Below are 19430 nucleotides of genomic sequence, written 5' to 3'. Positions count from 1 at the left end.
TCTGAAAGGATAGTAATGCCACTGCGTACGGAAGAAGGTGTGGTCCCGATCAGAATGCCAAGTTCCCAAAGTCGCTGCTAGAGGGACTTGGGCGCACACCCATGTGACGTCAAAATGGCTCTAAGCACTATCGGACTTAACATCTGATGTCATCAGTCCCCTAGACTTAGAACTACTTAAACCTAATTAACGTAAGGACATCACACACATCCATGCCCGAGGCAGGGTTCGAACCTGCGACCGTAGCAGCAGCGCGGTTCCAGACTGAAGCGCCTAGAACCGCTCGGCCACAGCGGCCGGCATGTGACGTCAGAGTGAGCACGTGCTTGCGTCAATCGTCTGACCGCCCATTCCACTCACTAGTGGTAGAAACAAAAATGGAGGCTTGAAAACAACAGCAAAGGGGTGTAGTGCTTTTACTGACAGCAGAAGAGAGAGGGGAACGGAAATTCATAGAAGAATGATGTAACTGTACGTAGAGCACAGCATGTCCGCTGTAAGGGTCAAGGTGTGGCACGAGCGATTCAAGAAACGACGGACTGAAAATTCCGCATCGTATCACCGATACCATTGTCCAGCAGGTGGATGCCCGCATTACGGTAGTCAAGACCGGGTAGTTACGGTGGCAGCCATTACCCTAGAGGTTGGATTGAGCGTCGGAATTGCAAACGACGTAAGATTCTCTCAGTACATTTCTGACATTTTTGGATGAATTTCCGTCCCTCGTACTTCTTATACTGTAAGGAAACGAACTGCACCCCTCTGCTCTTCTTTCAGCTGCATTTCTCTGCTTCCAGCACGACTGAGTGTTATGGACGCTCGACACGCGCAGGAGCTCTCCCTGTCATCATGTGGGTATCCGCCCTCTAACTGCGACTTTGGAGACTGAGTGCTATTTTAGGGACCACACCGTTCTTCTGTCGGCAATAACATTACGATATCTTCAGCGGTTTTCATTTGACACACTCCGGTTTATCTCAAGTCCAAGTGGTTGAATATTGGCTTCTGGCAAAGGGTGGAAGCATTTGCGAAACAGTTCAACGTGCAAGCTGTTTGAGTGCCGCCGTGGCTAAAGTATACGGTGATCGGCAAAATGGCGCCATCGAAAATCAGCCCCGGGAACTGTGGTGCATCACAAGGCACAGTTGACAGCAGTGGATGACGGCTCCGGAGATGTGAACGGGCGATAGACGAGCAACTGTTGAGGAACTGTTCGCTCAGATGAACTAAGGGGCTAGCAGCAGTGTCTCCTCAACGAGCGTTCAGCCAACGTTGCTGCGTATGGACCTCCGCAGTAGGCGCCTGGTTCACGATCCCTTGCTGCACACTGTTGATCGGCGATGGAGGCTGCAACTTACACGCTAATACCGCATCTCGACGTCCACCGTGTGGCAACAGGTGGCCTTTTCAGACGTTAGAGGGCAGTTGACGAGTAGGACGTGAAACACCTGAAAACAAACGCCCTTCAACAATCATCTAAAGCGTCCAGGACGGAGAGCGGAGCGTTACGGTCTCACGAACGTTTTCGTGTCATTCCCTGGGTGCTGTTGTGATTATGTTTGGTTTGTGAGGCGCTCAACTGCGCGGCCATCAGCACCCGTACAAAGACACACTTTTTACACAGTCCATTTTTTTCACAATCCTGTCTAGTCACTGTCACAAATGATGACGATGATGAAATGATGAGGACAACACAAACACCCAGCCGCCTGGCAGAGAAAATCCTCAAACCCGGCCGGGAATCGAAGCTGGGACCCCGTGATCCAGAGGGAGCAACACTAGCCGCTAGACCACGAGCTTCGGACTCCTCGTTGCCGTTTCCATTCTGGCAGACACAGTGGATCAACACAGACATGCATCTATCCTTGGGAACCGTGTCCACCCCTATATGTACTTTCTTTTTCCTCGGAATGATGGTATCTTCCAGCAGGACGATGCAATATGGCACACTGCTCGCAGTGTACACGCGTGGTTCGAAGAGCACCAGGATGAATTTACCATTCTCTCCTGGCCACCATAATCGCCGCACATTAACTCAATCGAGTATCTGTACCACCTCTTTCGGGCTGTTCGTGACATGGATCCTCCAGGAACCAACATACCAAGTGCAGCTGACCACAGCACAGGAATCCGTGTTGGTCGAAGTAGAGAGCATATAAAATGTAGACTGGCAATGGCAAGGAAAGCGTTTCTGAAGCAGAGAAATTTGTTAACATCGAGTATAGATTTAAGTGTCAGGAAGTCGTTTCTGAAAGTATTTGTATGGAGTGTAGCCACGTGTGGAAGTGAAACGTGGACGATAAATAGTTTGGACAAGAAGAGAATAGAAGCTTTCGAAATGTGGTGCTACGGAAGAATGCTGAAGATTAGATGGTAGATCACATAACTAATCAGGAGGTATTGAATAGAATTGGGGAGAAGAGAACTTTGTGGCACAACTTGACTAGAAGAAGGGATCGGTTGGTAGGGCATATTCTGGACATATTCACCAATACAGTAGTAGAGGGCAGCGCGGAGGGTAAAAATCGTAGAGGGAGACCAAGAGATGAATACACTAAGCAGATTCAGAAGGATGTAGGTTGCAGTAGGTACTGGCAGATGAAGAAGCTTGCACAGGATAGAGTAGCATGGAGAGCTGCATCAAACCAGTCTCAGGACTGAAGACAACAACAACAACGTTCCATAACCTCAGTGACTCTCATCCCGCACATCTCACAGTGGTCCGCTCTGCAAAAGGTGGTTATTCAGAATTCTGACCAGTGGTTACATTAATGTGAGCGCGTAGTGGATAACAGAACAGTAATCCGTCTTTCCGTCTACGTATGCACAAAACGATACATTTGTGTACGTTCCAGATGATGTAGAAATTTAACCACGAAGCGTCAATACTCTTCAGGAAGCATGTAGGTTCAGTTTCTGGGCGTTTAACTTTCTAATATACTCGTACAACAGCAATATCCGCGAACACCCTCAAGGAGCTTTCAACAATACCCACCTGTTCATTTTCATACAAACTGCATGAAAAAAAAGCTGAGCACTCAGAAGGGGACGAGGAAATGAAATGAATCTTCACTGCTTGAGAAGATACGTCACGTTATTTCAGTGACGACAAAATCATTGTGGCCAGTTACATCCACTATAGCAAAGATGCATGCACTGATGCGGTTGGGAAGGAGGATACAAAGCCGCTGCATCCTCTCCCTAGGCTAGCTGGCCCGCGACTGTTGCAACTGGTCCATGATATCCTGGATAATGTCATTTGGAGGCACTTGACGTTCTAGCTGGTCATAGAAATGTTTTTTCTGGGATCCTGTAGGCCGCGACTGTACCTCACGTCACACAGACAACTCACAGAGACACGTGACATATGTACTCGAGCACTGTCCTGTTTACAAATTTCATCACAATACAGTCTCATGAGCGGTAACAGATGAGAAGACAGGCTGTCTGAGAGTTCATGCAGTCATGATCAGCCATGACCTGACGTCATAACTGATGGCTTCCCACACCATGGCTCCAAGAGTAACACTGCTGTGCCTTTCTAACACATTGGAGGCATGCGCTCTCTCCCTAGGGCACTACTGTGCTAGCCTCTATACTGTTTATTCGGCGCCGGCCGGAGTAGCCGAGCGGTTCTAGGCGCTACAGTCTGGAACCGTGCAACCGCTACGGACGCAGGTTCGAATCCTGCCTCCGGCATGGATGTGTGTGCTGTCCTTAGGTTAGTTAGGTTTAAGTAGTTCTAAGTTCTAGGGGACTGATGACCTCAGATGTTAAGTCCCATAGTGCTCAGAGCCATCTTGTTTATTCGGCGCAGTGCAAAACTGCGATTCACCGCTGATCGAAATGTGACGCCACTCATCTGCAGTCCATGATTCCTGGTCATGGCACCATTCCAAACGCATCGCGCTGATACTACTCACCGACCTATGATCTGGGATAACACAGAACATTGCACGATGACAGGTGAAGATGTGTAGGGATTACGACGTGCTTGGCGTGTGGTCGACCTGAACCTTGACGAGGAGTATGTCTGCCCTCACATTTCCATGCAGTCCCCATAAATCTCGATATGGCATAATTCAACCAGTTGGCCAAATGGAGTCCCAGAATCAGGTCCCTTACAAACTCTGCCAGGTGCTGATAATGCTAACTCATCCGAGTGCAAACCTTCTCCGCGTATATCAAAGTGTTCAGTCAATATCTGACGCTTTTCACACTACGTACACTACTGGCCATTAAAATTGCTACACAACGAAGATGACGTGATACAGACGCGAAATTTAACCGACAAGAAAATGGTTCAAATGGCTTTGAGCACTATGGGACTTAACATCTGTGGTCATCAGTCCCCTAGAACATAGAACTACTTAAACCTAACTAACCTAAGGACATCACACACATCCATGCCCGAGGCAGGATTCGAACCTGTGACCGTAGCAGTCGCGCGGTTCCGGACTGCGCGCCTAGAACCGCTAGACCACCACGGCCGGGAATTTAACCGAAACGTAGAAGATGCTATGATATGCAATTATTAGCTTTTCAGAGCATTCACACAAGGTTGACGCCGGTGGCGACACCTACAACGTGCTGTCATGAGGAAAGTTTCCAACCGATTTCTCATACACAAACAGCAGTTGACCGGCGTTCCCTGGTGAAACGTTGTTGTGATGCCTCGTGTAAGGAGGAGAAATGCGTACCATCACGTTACCGACTTTGATAAAGGTCGGATTGTAGCCTATCGCGATTGCGGTTTATCGTATCGCGTCATTGCTGCTCGCGTTGGTCGAGATCCAATGACTGCTAGCAGAATATGGAATCGGTTGCTCCAGGAGGGTAATACGGAACGCCGTGCTGTGTCCCAACGGCCTCGTATCACTAGCAGTCGAGATGACAGGCATCTTATCCGCATGGCTGTCACGGATCGTGCAGCCACATCTCTATCCCTGAGTCAACAGATGGGGACGTTTGCAAGACAACAAACATCTGCGCGAACAGTTTGCAGCAGCATGGACTATCAGCTCGGAGACCATGGCTGCGGTTATCCTTGGCGCTGCATGACAGACAGGAGCGCCTGCGATGGTGTACTCAACGACGAACCTGGGTGCACGAGTGGCAAAACGTCATTTTTTCGGATGAATCCAGGTTCTGTTTACAGCATCATGACGGTCGCATCCGTGTTTGGCGACATCGTGGTGAACGCACATTGCAGCGTGTATGCGTCATCGCTATACTGGCGTATCACCCGGCGTGATGGTATGGGGTACCATTGGTTACACGTGTGAGTCACTTCTTGTTCACATTGACGGCACTTTGAACAGTGGACGTTACATTTCAGACGTGTTACGACCCGTGGCTCTAACCTTCATTCGATCCCTGCTAAACGCTACATTTCAGCAGGATAATGCACGACCGCATGTTGTAGGTCCCGTACGGGCCTTTCTGGATGCACAAAATGTTCGACTGCTGCCCTGGCCAGCACACTCTCCATATCTCTCACCAATTGAAAACGTCTGGTCAACGGTGGCCGAGCAATTGGCTCGTCACAATACGACAGTCACTACTCTTGATGAACTGTGGTATCGTGTTGAAGCTGCATGGGCAGCTGTACCTGTACACGCCATCCAAGCTCTGTTTGACTCAATGCCCAGGCGTATCAAGGCCGTTATTACGGCTAGAGGTGGTTGTTCTGGGTACTGATTTCTCAGGTTCTATGCACCCAAATTGCGTAAAAATGTAATCACATGTCAGTTCTAGTATAATATATTTGCCCAATTAATACCTGTTTATCATCTGCGTTTCTTCTTGGTGTAGCAATATTAATGGCCAGTAGTGTATATATCACACCAGTCCTTGTAACAACACTAAACAGCAACAACACCACTGAACTTTGGTCCTCTTTCTACTGTCACACAGAACTGCAGCTCTAATCATTTAGATAGTCAAAAAGCAAAGCGGAGTGAGCTGTATAATACAGTAAGGCGATGCACTCGTACATAGAGGAACTAATGTAATACTAATCTGCGGTGAACACTGGACACACACCTCCTGAAAATGAAACATACAGCACTTTACGAAATAATTCCTAGTTAACTTACAGAGTATAAAGGTCAAGATGCTAATAACAATTACATGTGCACAAAAATTTGTTTATGTGTTGTGGATGCCAGCAAAATAACTCGATGAAAACGCTGTGAGAAATAAAGCAGTGCAACTGTAAACAAGATGAATTCATATCATTTTCCCACCATCCCTGAAAACAGTTCTTTCCTGCATCCATAGCGTTCTTTAAAGAAAATCACAGATGTGTTGCAGAAAATGAGTATTTTGGAAGGGGTGAGTGCTAAATGAGTATTTTTGAGGGGGTGAGTGCTATTCACGAGAAAATTTGCACCATGGAGTCATTACGCTCCTTTTTACTACTCTTAATCAACTTCGTCTTTGCTTTCTTTATCCTAAAGTCATACTCCGTTCATGGTATGGCATCTCTTGCTTTCAGAAGATATTATTGTATCTTACATCCGGCTAGAAGGTTTATGTTGTCTGAGAACCTTAGCACTGGCATATGTACCCTTCTGTCTTATTCCTCTTCCGAAATATCCTTTCACATGCTTTCTTGCTCTGTGACGTACGTTAAACAGTAGTAGCGATAAGCTGTCGACCTCGCGTTACGCCCTACTTAACGCCAACTTGTCTTTATTATTATTTCTGTGTTATTACTCCAAGTTCGGCTTCGTGAATGTCGTAGACTATTCGTCTGCCTCCGTGTTTTATCACCATCCTTTTTGTAAACATTTCATTCTGCTTTACACTGTCGAAGTCTTTCGGTAGGTCCAAAAACGTTCCTTTTCAGTCTCACTTCAGATGGCAGGCGGAGTGCCATGACTGCTTAGCTGGGACCTTTCCCTTCCTGTAATCAAACTGATCTTCTTTCCGTGCGTCTCCTATGCTTCTGTACATTATTCTCGTCAGCAGGTTACAAGACTAATCGTCCGATAACGTCCACTTTTATCAGTATGTACCTTGTTTGGTAATGCGATGATAGTGTTTTTCTGTAAGTCTGATGATAAGTTGAGCATTTATAGATTTTTTTGAGACTAAATCAAAACAATACCCACTTCCTAAACCTCTCAGAAATCATAGTGGTTCTGGAAGTACAGAGTGACCTAACAGTCCGTTAACATTTGAAAATGCGCTACAAATTGACTCTCATGCCTGAAATGATGTGGAACTGTATTACAATCAAAAACGATTGCAAAACATTGGCCAAAAGAGAGCGGTGGAGAGCGGGGTGCTGCTTTTCAAACTGTCGGCTTGACGGGATATATTACAGTATCGGAACTTCCCTGGCCTGGCTGATAAATGCCTACATCTGCATTTACATCTACATGGATACTCTGTAAAACACACGTAAGTGCGTGGCAGAGGGATTATCGAACCTCCGTCACAATAATTCTCTATTACTACAATCTCGAACACCGCTCGGAAGAAACAAACACCTAAGTCTTTGTGTGCGAACTATGATTTCCCTTATTTTATTATGATGATCGTTTCTCGCAATGTAGGCCGGCGTCAACAAAATATTTTCATATTCGGAGGAGAAAGTTGTTGATTAAAATTTCGTGCGAAGATTCCGCCGCAACGAAAAACGCATTTGTTTAAATGACGCTCACCCTTTAATCCTGCGTCATCTCAGTGACGCTGTCTCCCCTATTTTGCGACAGCATAAACCTGCTGCTCTTCTCTGAACTCGATGTACTCCGTTAGTCCTATCTGTTAAGGATTCCAAACCGCGCAACAGTACTCCAGAAGAGGACGGGCAAGCGTAGTGTCTCTCTAGTAGATCTGTTACATTTAGTAGATCTGTTACATTTTGTAAGTGTTCCGCCAATGAAACGCATTCTTTGGTTTGCCTTCCGCAAAACATTTTCTATGTATTCTTTCCAATTTAAGTTGTTCTTATTTGGGAATTCCCAGGTTTTTAGTTGCATTTACGACCTTCATATTTGACTGATTTATCGTGTAACCGAAGTTTAACGGATTCCTTTCAGCACTCATGTGGATAACCTCACACTTTCCATTATTTACGATTCATTGCCAAGTTTCGGACCATGTAGATATCTATTATAAATCGTTTTTCAATCTGTTTTGATCTTCTGATGACTTTACTAGACGATAAACGACAGCATCAACTGCAAACAACTTATGACGGCTGCTCAGATTGTTTCCTAAATCGTTAATACAGATAAGGAACAGCAGAGGACCTATGAAACTACCTTGAGGAACGCCAGAAATAACTTCTGTTTCACTCGATGACTTTCCTTCACTTACTACGAATTGTGACCTCTCTTACAGGAAATCACGAATCTAGTCCCGTAACTCGGACGATATTCCTATAGCATGCAATTTCAGAACAATTCGTTTGTGTGGTACAGTGTTGAGAGCCTTCTGGAAATTTAGACATACAGAACCAATTTGAAATCCCTTCTCAATAGCACTCAACACTTCGTGTAAGTAAAGAGGTAGTTGTGTTTCACAAGAACTAGACCTTTCTCTTCGAGGTATTTCATAATGTACGAACACATTATATGTTCCAAATCCTGCTGCATATTGATGTTAATGATATGGGCCTGTAATTTAGTGAAATACTCCTACCGCTGGAACTGCGAACGGCTGAAAGCAAGGGGAAACTGCGGCTGTAATTTTTCCCGAGGGCATGTAGCTTTACTGTATGGATAAATCATGATGTGCGTCCTCTTGGGTAAAATATTCCGGAGGTAAAATACTCCCCCATTCGGATCTCCGGGCGGGGACTATTCAGGAGGACGTCGTTATCAGGAGAAAGAAAACTGGCGTTCTACGGATCGGAGCATGGAATGTCAGATCCCTTAATCGGCCAGGCAGGTTAGAAAATTTAAAAAGGGAAATGGATAGGTTGAAGTTAGATATAGTGGGACTCAGTGAAGTTCGGTGGCAGCAGGAACAAGACTTTTTGGTCAGGTGAATACAGGGTTATAAATACAAAATCAAATAGGGGTAATGCAGGAGTAGGTTTAATAATGAATAAAACAACAGGAATGCGGGTAAGCTACTACAAACAGCATAGTGAACTCATTATTGTGGCCAAGATAGACACGAAGCCCACGCCTACTACAGTAGTACAAGTTTATATGCCAACTAGCTCTGCAAATGACGAAGAAATTGAAGAAATGTATAACGAAATAAAAGAAATTATTCAGATACTGAAGGGAGACGAGAATTTAATAGTCATGGGTCACTGGAATTCGATAGTAGGAAAAGGAAGAGAAGGAAACGTACTAGGTGAATATGGACTGGGGGTAAGAAATGAAAGAGGAAGCCACCTGGTGGAATTTTGAACAGAGCACAACTTAATCATAGCTAACACTTGGTTCAAGAATCATAAAAGAAGGTTGTATACATGGAAGAAGCCTGGAGATACTGACAGGTTTCAGATAGATTATATAATGGTAAGACAGAGATTTAGGAACCAGATTTTAAATTGTAAGATATTTCCAGGGGCAGATGTGGACTCTGACCACAATCTATTGGTTGTGGACTGTAGTTTAAAACTGAAGAAACTGCAAAAGGGTGGGAATTTAAGGAGATGGGACCTGGATAAACTGACTAAACCAGAGGTTGTAGAGAGTTTCAGGGAGAGCATAAGGGAACAATTGGCAGGAATGGGGGAAAGAAATACAGTAGAAGAACAATGGTTAGCTTTGAAGGAAGAAGTAGTGAAGGCAGCAGAGGATAAAGTAGGTAAAAAGACGAGGGCTTCTAGAGATCCTTGAGTAAACGAAGAAATATTGAGATTAATGGATGAAAGGAGAAAATATAAAAATGCAGTAAATGAAGCAGGCAAAAAGGAATACAGACGCCTCAGAAATGAGATCGACAGGAAGTGCAAAATGGTTAAGCAGGGATGGTTAGAGGACAAATGTAAGGATGTAGAGAATTATCTCACTACAGGTAAGATAGATACTGCCTACAGGAAAATCAAAGAGACCTTTGGAGAAAAGAGAACCACTTGTATGAATATCAAGAGCTCAGATGGAAACCCAGTTCTAAGCAAAGAAGGGAAAGCAGAAAGGTCGAAGGAGTATATAGAGGGTCTATACAAGGGCGATGTACTTGAGGGCAATGTTATAGAAATGGAACAGGATGTAGATTAATATGAAATGGGAGATATGATACTGCGTAAAGAGTTTGATAAAGCACTGAAACACCTAAGTCGAAACAAGGCCCCAGGAGTAGACAACATTCAATTAGAACTACTGACAGCCTTGCGAGAGCCAGTCCTGACGAAACTCTACCATCTGGTGAACAAAATGTATGAGACAGGCGAAATACCCTCAGACTTCAAGAAGAATATAATAACTCCAATCCCAAAGAAAGCAGGCGTTGACAGATGTGAAAATTGCCGAACTATCAGTTTAATAAGTCACGGCTGCAAAATACTATCGCGAATTCTTTACAGACGAATGGAAAAACTGGTAGAAGCCGACCTCGGGGAAGATCAGTTTGGATTCCGTAGAAACATGGGAACACGTGAGGCAATACTGACCTTACGACTTATCTTAGAAGAAAGATTAAGGAAAGGCAAACCTACGTTTCTAGCATTTGTAGACTTAGAGAAAGCTTTTGAAAATGTTGACTGGAATACTCTCTTTCAAATTCTGAATTTGGCAGGCGTAAAATACAAGGAGCGAAAGGCTATTTACAGTTTGAACAGAAACCAGATGGCAGTTATAAGAGTCGAGGGACATGAAAGGGAAGCAGTGGTTGGGAACGGAGTGAGACAAGATTGTAGCCTCTCCCCGATGTCATTCAATCTGTATATTGAGCAAGCAGTAAAGGAAAGAAAAGAAAAATTTGGAGTAGGTATTAAAATCCATGGTGAAGAAATAAAAACTTTAAGGTTCGCCGATGACATTGTAATTCTGTCAGAGACAGCAAAGGACTTGGAAGAACAGCTGAACGGAATGAACAGTGTCTTGAAAGGAGGATATAAGATGAATATCAACAAAATCAAAACGAGGATAATGGAATGTAGTCGAATTAGGTCGGGTGATGCTGGGGGAATTAGATTAGGGAATGAGACACTTAATGTAGTAAAGGAGTTTTGCTATTTGGGGAGTAAAATAACTGATGATTGTCGGAGAGGATATAAAATGTAGACTGGCAATAGCAAGGAAAACGTTTCTGAAGAAGAGAAATTTGATAACATCGAGTATAGATTTAAGTGTCAGTAAGTCGTTTCTGAAAGTATTTGTATGGAGTGTAGCCATGTATGGAAGTGAAACATGGACGATTAGTAGTCTGGACAAGAAGAGAATAGAAGCTTTCGAAATGTGATGCTACAGAAGAATGCTGAAGATTAGATGGGTAGATCACATAACTAATGAGGAGGTACTGAATAGGATTGGGTAGAAGAAGAGTTTGTGGCACAACTTGACTAGAAGAAGGGATCGGTTGGTAGGACATGTTCTGAGCCTCACGGGATTACCAATTTAGTATTGTAGGGCAACGTGGAGGGTAAAAATGTCAGAGGGAGACCGAGAGATGAATACACTAAGCAGATTCAGAAGTATTTAGGTTACAGTAGGTACTGGGCGATGAAGACACTTGCACAGGATAGAGTAGCATGGAGGGCCATCAAACCAGTCTCAGGACTGAAGACCACAACAACAACAACACTCCCACTACGTATCTTGAATATTAGTGTGACTTGCGTAACTTTCCAGGCTTTGGGTACGGATCTTTCGTCGAGCGAGTGGTTGTATATGATTGTTGAAATGGAGCTATTGCATCAACATACATTGAAAGGAAGCTAAGTGGTATATAATCTGGACTGCAAGACCTGCTTTTACTACCTGCTGGAAGGTACGCTTTTTATGCAGGATGTCGCTCAAGTCCATATTGCTGCACGTGTGAAAGATCTCTTGTGCACATCGTTTGATGGGGACCGCTTGCTGAACCGGCACTTCGTCATGTTTGGCTGGCCAGGTTCGCAGACGTCAATCCGTGTCATTATTAGCTGTGGCCTTACCTGGAGTAGCAAGCCTACCCCAATCGTGCGACGTCATTAGGGATGCTAAGAGACAAAATTCGACGGCAATTCCTCACCGTACCTACAGATATGCTGTTCGCAGCATTGTCCCTCGACTAGAGATATTGTTTATGAACGACGACCGACGTGTTGGATATTTGTCAGAACATCCTCCTTGCTAAAAATCAAATTTTATGCTTATTTTAGCATTTGTACCATATGAAGCGCCATCCGTTGGTCATTTTGTGTATTTTATATCAGTGTACCCTATGTCATTTCAAGCATGTATGTTAATTTTTACCTCTCTGCCTACATTATTCCGTGAAGTATTGAATTTTCAAATGTTGACGGGTTTTTGTGCCATCCTGTATATTACCACGTCTCCTGATTCATGTCAGCTCGGATCATTCAGCGCTCGGTCGAATTCTGACATTACGGGGTAAGCTATTTCTTCCCCATCAACTTCCTCCTCATATTACACGTTCGGACAGTTTGTCTACATCACGTCTTCAATGTTCTCTTTCAATCTGTATGCTGTTTCTGATGCTTGTAACAGATGTTAACCATCTGCATCGCGTAAAGAAAACCTCTAATTTTACTTCACCACAGTCATTCATTGTGTCGATTTTTCAGTAATTATACCTGTCGCAAATGCTTTCATGTTTCTTTCATCCACTCTGATTCAGCCTGCAAATTTCATTCCTAAGCAACATGTGCTGTCTATGCTTACCTCATACGTGAGTTGCTTTTACTTTCTTTTTTCATCCACATGTTATAGCATTTCTGTTGTCATCCATGGCTTCTTCAAGTCTCCTTTCGCTATCCCTAGCGTGTGATTCCCAACCTTAATAATTTTCTCTTTTCTCTTACTGTCATTGTCTATGGTATGCTTTCATCCGATGAAAATTGTAGTAATTCTTCAGTTATATCTGTGCAGAATATCAGTCTAGTGTAGCGACTGGCAACGACCTCTTAATGCAGAGAAATGTTAATATGAAGAAATCTGAAGATGTGCACTTATGAAATGAAAATACATTGAAACCTATTCTCCATTCATGAGTCGCATCTTGAATTGTGCGCCAGGCCCGAAACACGCCTTTCTTGGACAAAACTCTTACCAACTGAGTTATCCCAAGAATCAGTCACAGACCACTCTCTCAGTTTTATTTCTGTCAGTCTCCTACTACCCAGACTCCGCAGAACTTCACTGCGGGTAGAAGAATAATTCCGCAAATATCTGACAGGCTGTAGCTACGCCATTTCTCTGGAACATCCTTTCTCGTGGGAATGCAGGAGAATTTATGCTAAGTTTGGAAAGTAAGAAAGCCGTATTGCCCGCAGCGTATGACTCGGCCCCACATTTCATTTTGGACCTCTCAGACATTTACGATGGGGAGAGGTTAACCGTAAATGCTTTTCTCTCGTATCTTACTACTTTGGCAATGTTCCAGTCATTCGTTTATTCCTAATTTTGGTGTAACTGCAGTCACGAGTGACACCCATTTGAAGTTTAATCCACCACTAGTGCAATTGTGAAGTCTCATCAAGTTATGTTGATTAATCGGGTTTCTGCCGGTTGATCGAGTCTTTCCTGCAGGCTTTTTCAACTGTCTGATACTGCAGCACCTGAAGAAGACTGCGAGTCACGCAGTTGAAATAGCGTGCGGGAAAGACGCGAACAACCGACAGAAACCCGATTAATCAACATGACAAGGCCCCGCCGGGAAAGCCTGAATAATCCCATCAGGTTGAGGGAAAGCGGTCGTGCTGCATGTAAGGTCGCTAGTAGCTATTCAGTAATGGCGGTCTCGAAAGAACAGCAGTGTCGAGAGAACAGTCCACATGCTTGAATTAGTGTCTTAATCACTTAGGAACGCTTATCATCAAAATAACAATTACCTTGATGTAACTGTGCATTGTACCTGCAACGGATACTCGTTTTGGAGTGTACAGCCTAGGATGATTCGTTGACACACGCAGGTAGGACAGCCGTGTAGACAGTTTTTTCAGATGAATTCATAGACACGTGGTCCACAAACAACAGCTGTAAGCGTATTGTCATATCGCTGGCTTAGTTGTGCAGTATCTTTGCGGGCAGCCGCGTCTGCAGAGTCGAGCGCGGGACGCGGAACTGTTATGTTGTGTTGTGGGTAACTCTGCATGTGAGAGGCATTGTTAGCATGGTGCTGCAAGTGTTATTACAGTAAAGTGATAAAATATGCAAGTGATTCAGAGGAAAGTGCGTCAAGAAGTAATTTAAAATTGACCAGTGCTTCTGTAACGTATTTGTGTATCCTCTCGTTGCGTGTCGTACTGTACTGTATCAATCATCCGCGCCGTGTTCGGTCTCCAAGAATGGCTCAAATGGCTCTGAGCACTACGGGACTTAACTTCTGAGGTCATCAGTCCCCTAGAACTTAGAACTACTTAAACCTAACTATCCTAAGGACATCACACACATCCATGCCCGAGGCAGGATTCGAAACTGCGACCGTAGTGGTCGCGTGGTTCCAGACTGTAGCGCCTAGAACCGCTCGGCCACTCCGGCCGGCCTCTCCAAGAATGAACTGATGTGAATTATTAATACTATTTACCACAAAAGAGAGCAATCATGTGGCACTGTCTTGTAGCGAGTGTGAAAACGTGCGTTCGGTCATCGTGATTCCGCATTATCAACAATCAGCCGCGCCGCGGTGGTTACGCGCACGCTCGTAGAAGTGAGAATTGAAAAATTAACTTTACGAACAGTGTTATATCATTACCAGTGTCAAGGAGGACTGGTACCAAAAGAAATCTGTGTATGCGTGTCGAGCGTAAGAACTTTCGTTCGATTATTCGGCTTTCGCATCATCAACAATCATCCGCACCGTGTTCGTTACGCGTATGCTCGTCCAAGTGATATTGTGGAGAGATAATCATCAAGATTGTTAATTGCGATGAACATTTACGACTCAGAGTGTAAACAGTGCAACCTGTGATATCTTATCGTCTCGGAATATAGTTGTACATACCAGACGTAGGACAGTGTAGTGTTTTAACGTTGAGTGGCTCCCTAAACCCGCTTGCATTTTTCGATAGATAATTTCAGTCAAGCCAACAGCAATGTGGAGCAGAACAGTACGACCGCCGCGGGATTATCAGGTACGTGGTGTGAACACGGCGCACGGTCTAGAAAAGCAGAAGCGACTTCCACTTTAAGGTACCCCACGCAATTGTACCCCGGGGCGTGTTACACAGTGCGTGGATGTTTGAGAAGGTTTATGACATCCACAGAGCTGCAGATTACCAGTGAATCCTAATTAACTCGCATTTCCTCGATGTAACTGGGAGGAACTGGACCATCCGTTGATTTATATTTAAGTGCTGTCAATGCGTATTTAGTTGTTATCCCAGTGTTGTTATAAGTACTGCGTAGAATTTATTATTGGGGTAGAGGAATCCGTGATGAATTCATTAAGATTTCAGAAATGCCGAGACACGCAAAAGGTGGAGAAACTGGCTATGGTGTGGGGGTGCGACTCTACATCAAACCTACGCAAGTCATCTGGCGCTAAATGGCAGAGAATACTTCTGGAACCACCACCAGTATTCCTTTCCCGAAAGGCGCGCGATAAGAATGATTATTCGTAAGCCAATGTCTTACCTCTAATTTCTCAACTTCTCACGCTCTGGTCGTTTAGCGAGACGTTTGTGGGAAAAAGTAATACGTTGTCCGACCCTTCCCGGAAAGTACTCTCTCGAAATTTCAATAGCGAGCATCTCCGAGATGTGCGACACCTCTTTTGTAACGTCTGCCACTGCAGTTTGTTAAGCGTCTCCCACCGACTAAACGATTCCGTGACGAAACGCGGCGATCTTCTCTATCTCTTCTATCAGTCCAAATAGGCAAGGGTCCAAGATTTACGAATGATACTAAAGAGTCGGACGAAAAAGCGCCTAGTAAGCCACATTTTAGTGGATGAATTAGTTTTCCTTAAGATTTTTCCTATGAATCTCAATGTCGCTTTCGTTTTCCCTACTATTTCTTCATGCCGTCATTCGTCTTAAGGGCGATCCGGATAGATACTCCTAGATATTTTACGGTAGATACCGTTTCCAGCAATTTGTCACCAATAGAGTAGCTTTACAGCAGTGTATTATTGTCCTGTGTGTATGCAATAAGTAACATTTACATGGTGACAATTACTGAACTATATGGAATAAAAGCGTCATAACTTTTGAACGATTTGCTTTAGGACGTTGAAACTGCATGGTTGGCCGCGGGGCATGATGGGAATTAATATGCACAATGTTGTTTGGTCCTGCTATGAAGCCCACTTTCATGTGGATGGGTTCGTCAATAAGAAGAGCTGGTTCGTTTGGGGGGGATGAGAATCCGTATATTGCGACCGAGAAGTCTCTTCACCCTCGCGTAGTGCTGTGCAACGTTCAGTCACGGAATAATCGGTGCGATATTTCTTGATGACATGAAGAGTACCGAACGGTACGTGAAGGTTTTGGAAGATGATTTCATCCCCATTATCCAAAGTGAGCCTGATTTCGACACGATGTGGTTCATGCAAGACGGAGCTCGACCCCATCGAAGCAGGAGAGTGTTTGAAGTCCTGGAGGAGCACTTTAGAAACCGCATTCTGGCTCTGGGGTACCCGGAGGCCACCGGCATGGGCTTCGATTGGCCGCCATATTCTCCGGATCTGAACATATGCGACTCCATTTTGTGGGGCTACATTAGAGACAAGGTGTACAGCAATACCCCCAAAACCATTGCTCAGCTGAAAACAAGCCATTCAGTAGGTCATCGACAGCATCGATGTTCCGATACTTCAGCGGATCATGCAGAATTTTGCTATTCGTTTGCGCCACATCATCACCAATGATGGCAGGCATATCGAACATGTCATAACCTAAATCCGAATTTCTGTAGTGACGTTTACACGTTGAATAAAGTGCGTTCACACCGTAGTTGTTCCTAATTAATTTTTTTTTCATGTCGTTCAATACTTGTCACCCTGTATTTATCTTCAGGGTCAACAGCCAGTCGCTGGACCGTTCATCATTTCCTTCTGCGAATTGTTACCTTTTTTGGCATTGCTAACTTCTTATAAAGAACAGTCTTAAAGAGCTTCCGACGCATCTTTCTGCTAGATCGTTTATACACACTGTAAACTGTAGCGGTCCTATCACACTATCTTGGGTTACCCCCGAAATTAGGCTTACATTCGTTGAATTTGTTCCGTTAACAGCGAGCTGATAAGTACTACCTGCAAAAAAATCTTAAATCCAGTCGTAAATCTGGTCAGATATTCGATAATCTCGTATTTTTTTTTCACTAATCGGCAGTGTGGGACAGGTTCAAATGCCTTCCTGAAGTCAAGATACACGGCATGAACCTCAGCACCGATTTCTTCAGCGCAGTGTACCTCGTGGAGGAAAAGAGCCACCTGAAGGACTTCATCTTTACGCCAGTGACTGTTATAAGTTTTTATTACACCATTACAATTTCGGCCCTAGGCCATTATCGGGTGATATTACGGCCTTAAGCCATGTCAACGTAATGTAAGCTGACATGGCTTAAAGCCATAATATCACCTGATAATGGCCTAAGGCCGAAATTTCAATAGTGTAATAAAAACTTATAACAGTCACTGGCGTAAAGACGATGTCCTTCAAAAAATTCTTTATGACTGTGAATCCCAGCTACAACAAGTTTATTTAGAGCGACCTGAGTTTCGCAACATCGCTGTTTGCTGAATCCCTGCTGATTTGATTGGATTCTCATTCACCAAACAGATCATAATTGTTGCGAACGAAACATGTTTCATAATTCTACAACAGATTGACGTCAACGGTGTAGGCCTACAAATTATGCACACCTGTCCTATGACTCTTCTTGAAACCGGGAATGACCTGTGTTCTTTTCCCAGTCGCTAGGTACCCTTCGTTGCTCCAGCGATCTACAATAAACCGCTACTAGAACCGGAGTAAGTTCTTTCGCACAATCACTGTTGAATCTTGCAGGTATCTCGTCTGGGCCTAATGATTTTCCACTACTAAGCGACTGTAGTTGTCTTCCTATTCCGCGATCAACTACCTCAGTACCTGCCATTTCGAAGTTCGTACAATCGTTGAAATGAGGGACCGTGCTACGATCATCCGCGGTGAAACAGTTTCGAAAGACCGTTTCGGTGCCATTATGCTCCTTACGTGACGCTGGGTCTCTTGGCTGTCACACATTGCTTCACTGTTCTGGCTGTGCTCATAACACGTGCGTGAGAAAGCTCTGACATAGTCTTCAGAATCGTCAAGCTAAAGGGTTATCACTCTGTAAATAATCTGTTCTCAGTAGTTTTGAACGTATTGTCGAGAAATAATGTCAATGAATGTTATAAAATAATACTGAATAACATAAAACGCGGTTTATGTTATTTGATAACCGGCTTCTGTTATGAAACCACTTCAGAGAAATTTAAAGATACCGACTGGTCTGAAGATATTTGCATAGCCGAAATCTGTTGCCCAATTATATAACTAGCGATTTGGAGAGTTTTAAAATCATTTTTACAACTTCTTCTGTTTATGCCGTCGTATATCACAGGGCCAAAACAGCTTAAAATTCTGGTAAACAAACGAGAGGCAATGTGTGTAGAACAAACTTTCTAGAATGTGACGAGTGTGTAGGATATTACTATACGTCAGGGGTAGGCTACAGTCGAATCTTTTAGCTCAAGTCTCAACAAGAATCATCTCATCTGTGAATATGGCCCCCATCGACGATTCAATATCTGCATGAAATTGGAAACTGCACTCAGAAATGTGTCAGCGTGGACTGGTTGCGACTACCGAGCAGGAGGTATTAGTTTTCCAATTATGGAATACGTTGGAGGGCATGTTATTTCTGAATTTTTGTATAACATTCTAAGATTTGTAGAATGTTCTAACATTCTTAGTTGACACAACTGGATACAGAGTTTCGAAAATGGAGACCCTTAACTTCCTCTTGCAGGTGTTACAGACGAAAGAAATAGTAAAGTGATCGTGCATACTACATGTGGGGAAATCACAACTAAAAGGTCAACCCATAGACACGTGTCCCATGAACAACAGTTCGTGGATGTTGGGGGAGACATCACATGAGCAGAACTACACTTCAGCAGTGAGTGCCAGTTAACTAGCTTTGCCACTTCATATCTGGGAGTAATTGAACTATTTTTTTAATTTATATCTGAGTGTAGGCAGTACATTTTTGTAAGAATGGTTTGAACGTGTCGAAAACAAAAATAAAACTGTATCCAGGGCTCTCGGGTGTCTAGAGCCCTGGAAAGAACACGTACGCAGGGAAAGCATCTGATCACATAAAAAT

General features: G+C 44.0%; 1 protein-coding gene across 1 annotated transcript in view; it reads right to left on the bottom strand.

The window, feature by feature from the left end:
* LOC124598865 (loricrin-like) overlaps positions 1-19430 on the bottom strand; it is a 172019-nt gene that overhangs the window by 20953 nt on the left and 131636 nt on the right. The gene's annotated exons all lie outside the window — the stretch shown is intronic.

This window comes from Schistocerca americana, chromosome 1 (assembly GCF_021461395.2).
Source record: "Schistocerca americana isolate TAMUIC-IGC-003095 chromosome 1, iqSchAmer2.1, whole genome shotgun sequence".
NCBI lineage: Eukaryota > Metazoa > Arthropoda > Insecta > Orthoptera > Acrididae > Schistocerca > Schistocerca americana.
The sequence above is the reverse complement of the archived record's forward strand: the minus strand, read 5'-3'. Positions and strand labels throughout refer to the sequence as shown.